The sequence below is a fragment of the Microtus ochrogaster genome, unplaced genomic scaffold, assembly GCF_000317375.1.
Source record: "Microtus ochrogaster isolate Prairie Vole_2 unplaced genomic scaffold, MicOch1.0 UNK87, whole genome shotgun sequence".
Classification (NCBI taxonomy): Eukaryota; Metazoa; Chordata; class Mammalia; order Rodentia; family Cricetidae; genus Microtus; species Microtus ochrogaster.
Genome location: NW_004949185.1, coordinates 161,820 through 166,408, shown reverse-complemented (window position 1 = coordinate 166,408; position 4,589 = coordinate 161,820). Strand labels below are relative to the sequence as shown.

At 46.3% G+C, this 4,589-nt stretch overlaps 2 protein-coding genes and 1 non-coding gene across 5 annotated transcripts in view; 1 reads left to right on the top strand and 2 right to left on the bottom strand.

The window, feature by feature from the left end:
* The window catches only part of LOC101986833 (E3 ubiquitin-protein ligase TRIM39), a 112,984-nt gene that overhangs the window by 84,620 nt on the left and 23,775 nt on the right, over positions 1–4,589 (bottom strand). The gene's annotated exons all lie outside the window — the stretch shown is intronic.
* Positions 1–4,589, top strand: part of Trim26 (tripartite motif containing 26) — a 25,142-nt gene that overhangs the window by 1,676 nt on the left and 18,877 nt on the right. The window lies entirely within an intron of this gene.
* Positions 2,898–3,014, bottom strand: LOC113455692. Its single transcript, XR_003376679.1, has one exon. It is a non-coding gene; the product is annotated as a small nucleolar RNA SNORA51 (small nucleolar RNA).

Genomic DNA, 4,589 nt, shown 5'->3' with positions numbered 1-4,589 from the left:
TGTGCCACCATCGCCCGGCCACATTTCCTTTTTATGCAAATACTTATCCTTCCGTGTTCTCATCCGGGTCTCACTGCATTGCATTTGGTTGGCTCTGACTATTTTTAGACTTTGCCTATGTGAATTCTCAAAGTTTTGGGAGATATGTGACGGATACCTCAGACAATTAACCCACAAAACGGGTTTATTTTGGCTCACAGCTTTGGAGGTTCTAATCCATGATCTGTTGGTGCCTGTTGATCTGGGCCTGTGCTGAGGCAGCCCATAGTACGGAGTGTAGAGTGGGACAAAACTACTCTTGTCATAGCCAGGAAGCAAAAGAGAGAGAGAGAGAGAGAGAGGAATCCATCAGAGTCCCTCCGTCCCCTTCTGTGATGTTCTCTGTGTCCTAAAGAGACCCAGTGCTTAAAGTTTGTCCTGTTTTCCAGTAGTGCCAATGTGAGAAACAGCCTTTCTGTCATGAGCCTTTGAGGCGTATTACGATGTAAACTGTACGTGCATTTGTACCCTCTTATTTTATGTCTTATTCTTACGGCTGGGTTTATATGGTAAAAGGATGGAATTAGGTTGCCGTATTCAGAACACGTTAGCAGGGATGTCATATTGTCGAGATTTATGATGATGCTGACCTGCTCACCAGCTGACTGTGTCAAGTTCTGCGTTGTGTTTTTTTTCTTCCTTTGCATACCATATTATTTGGAAGGAAGTCCAAATACGGCTCTGCTCATTGGAGGAATTAGGGAGTTATGGATTTTAAATTCTGTATGTGAAATGTGTCCCCTCATTAATTTATTCGTCTATTTATTTATATCAGTATGGACTTGCAGGTGTTGGATTATAGTTCAGTAGTACTTTGTTTTGTTGCTCAGATTGGTGCAGCTTTGACTCTTGCCTCTGTGTCCTTCCTCTTTTAATGGCGCTTTTTGAACATTCAGACATTTTTTTTATGTGACCTTTCAAACTTCAAACAAGTTGGTAAACTTGGCCAAACAATTTCCTCTTGTCAAGAGATAGAGAAAGCTGGGCCCGGAGAGTTGGATCTGTGGATAACTGGACTTGTTGCTCGTTCAGAGGACCTAGGTTCAGTTTTCAGCATTTATGTGGCTCTTAACCATCCAGCACCCTCCTCCGAACGCTGCAGGCACGTGGCACACATGCTGACAAGCAACTTGAAGAAGAGGAAGCTGTCAGGAAGCTGAGTCTTGCCAGCTGGAATGATGATTGACAAGGCAGAGGTCGGCTGATCTCCGAGGCCACCCTGATCCATAGAGTTAGGGAAACTGAGGCACAAGGGTAGTGACTGGCTTGTTACTTTCTACAAGAGAATAATAAGCAGGACTGGATGTTACCACGGAACTCTGCAAACTAACTCAGGTGGAACCTTTTGGGTTAAGGCTTCTGGAGGTGGCGTCCAACTTACACTCCCAGGATCACAATAGCAAATACATGGGAAGAAGTACATACAAAGGGTTCGTTTAAGATTGGCCTTTAGGGGCCGGGCGGTGGTGGCGCACGCCTTTAATCCCAGCACTTGGGAGGCAGAGGCAGGCGGATCTCTGTGAGTTCGAGACCAGCCTGGTCTACAGAGCTAGTTCCAGGACAGGCTCCAAAACCACAGAGAAACCCTGTCTCGAAAAACCAAAAAAAAAAAAAAAAAAAAAAAAAGATTGGCCTTTAGGATTAAGTAGACTTTGGCCAGACTGATGGTGGAATATCGGATGCTGGCCTTCCCCGAGAGGGGCGGGTAGGAGAAAATCTGGGTGATGTGGCAGACGACACCTAATACTCAGGTCCTGCTGCTGAAGTAGGTTTGTGAAGTGGGAATCAGAGTTTCATGAAAATTGGGAGCAGAGAAGCTCGTAGGTCTCGAATATGGGAATGGCGTTTTATGGACATGATTCTCTGGTTTGTGTGCCAGCTACTGGGGGTAAAAAGATCTTTGACTTTTATTTTCACATTCTGATTGTCTGAGAATACCCACCCCTCACCAAAATCACGTCCATTATAAAGCAGAGTGATAGTGTTATCATAGAAGTACGGAAGGAGAGAAGTAGGGGACAGTTTTATTCAAGGCTAAGCTGGGTGGAGAGAGCAGAAATGTACAAGGACAGGGGAGGAGTGTGGGACGTGAAGGGCCTCTCCCTATGTTCTTACTCCGGGGAATTGTGCAAGGGGAAGCAGGATTGGGGGCTGAAAGTGTAAATTTGGGCCAGATCCCCGCTCCCCCCCCCAGGAGTTTATTTAGTGTGTGAATGGGCACATATACCATGGTGTGTGTCCAGGTCAGAGAACAACTTTCAAGAGTTGGTTCTCTTCCTTCCATCACGTGGGGTTTAAGTCAGGTGATAGGTGCCTTTACCCCCTGAGCCATCTCTTAGTTTGAAGTGAGTCAATCCACTTCTAGTCCGGACTGTTAAGTAAGAAGACACGCACCTTTGATCCCGATCTTGTAAACCAAGTTGGCCTCGAACTCACAGAGATCCACCTACTTCTGTCTCCTAAGTGCTGGGAATTAAAGGCGTGCGCCACCAACATCTGGCAATATTTGCTAAATATTAATGATATTTGTTAAGTAGTTAAATGGTGTGTGACATTGATCAGAGATGCTAAGATATATTATAGGTATCTCAACTTTGATGAAAAATAGTGACTCGTTGGATAGCTTCCTTGAGTGCTCTGCCCCCACTATACGAATCCTCGTCACGCTTACCCATGGGTAGATTTTGAGTTGCCAGCTCCATTTGTGAGTATTGATTTTTGTGACTGGGCTTCACTAGATTCCTAGCTGTAGACCAAGCTGGCCTGGAGTTCAGAGAGCCTCCTGCCTCTGTCCCCGCTTCCCAGGGTTAAAGTTGTGTGCCACTGTGCCATACCTCCTGTTTGTGATCCCCATGCCCCAAGGTCTCCCATCCACAGACTAGGAACAGTAGCCTGGACTGGGGTAGGTTTACTCTGCCCCCTCTTTCTATATACACAGAATAGGAAAGCGGCCCGCCCTTGAGGATGAGGAGGCCACCATTTGTAACGTCAGAAACACTGGTGTAGCTGGGTAGGGTGGCACCCTCTTGGAGTCCCGTCATTGGGGAGGTAAGGAAAGGACGATCAGGGTGTAAGATCAGCCTTGACTACCTGGCAAGTTTGAGGCTAGACTGGAACAGATGAGACTTTGTTCTATGAAGCACAATTAATTAAAAACCCAGAGAGAGAAATTGGGGTTCAACCTGAAAATCTGAAAAGCAAAACAGACAGTCACTGGCTCTAACCTTGACCTTTTTGAAATTGCGATCCTGCCTCCAGGGATCTCAGAATGAGACTGTGTCTGAGAGCTGTTTCCTCCCGTTTTATAATCCTCTCTAGGGCTGGGATTAAAAGTGTGTACTGCCCGGTTTCTATGGCAACTAGTGTGTCTACTGGGATTAAAGGTGTGAGTTATACACCTGTAAGGCTGACTAGTGTGGCTGTTTTACTCTCCTGATCGTCAGGCAAGCTTTATTTATTAAAATACGATTGAAATGCCACTATAGTTCTACAACAGCTAACCCCTGCTACATTGATGAACTGGCCCTTTCCTGCCTGATAGCCAACTTGTGAAAACTCAGAGTACCTATTCTCCCCAAATGTCAGCCATTTTTATCCTGATTTGGTTGCTGCTAATAATAGCAGTGCCTTTATACTTCACATTAAATGTGCTGGTACATCTGCGAACCTTACTGTCAGTTTGTTTTGTGAATGGCTCTGTGATCCACACCTTTATTTCTTCATGGTGGTATGGAAGCCCAGGAAAGTCAAGACTCTAGCCTTGTTCTTCTCAACAGGTGGCTGAGGCCAGGTGCAAACCCAAGTGACTTACTAGGACTCTGTGGTATGGCTTTGATTGAGTGACTGCAGATGGTAGAAGATGAGGCTTGGGTTCCCTGCTCAGAATTCTAGGAGCCACAGGAGGACCTGTGATGCCCCAGAGCAGGCTGGAGGTCTCTTGTGTTCTCGAGGGTGTGCTCACCTGTCTCGGTCAGTTGGCTGGTGTTGTGTGTATTTCAGCCGTCTTGGTTTACAACAGGTTCCCCACCCCTTAAAAACAAAACGTGACAGACAAGTCCAAGCTGGAAGGGCAGAAAGAGGGTTTATTGAGCTGACAGGTTTCAGGGTAGGGCTAAGTTTGGGCACAGGATTTGAAAAGGTGCTGTCAGGTTATGCTTTTCCCCTTCATCTCCCTAGACTGTCTTATTTCTCAAGAGATTAGCAATCAGTCTGCGCAGCAGGAGCTGCAAACCAAATGACTTTACCTCTTCCCAGTTCCCGAGAAATCACTAGACTTTTCCCCTTTCCCAGCTAGGTCTCCTTGTGACTTGAAGTGGACTTGTGTTTTTCCCTGAACCAAAGGGTGTGGGTTGTTAATATACTGATGTTTTCCCCTTCAGTCTGGAACTGAGGGAGAGCTCCACCCTAAGCATGGACCCCCCAGAAATGAACTGGAGAGAAAGTTACTACGGGGGGGGGGGGTTGGTGGTGGTGGAGGGGAAGGAAAGTTGTAGGCCCCTCCGATAACCAGAGGGTAAACTTTAAACTACATTTACTAGTGGATCAGAGAG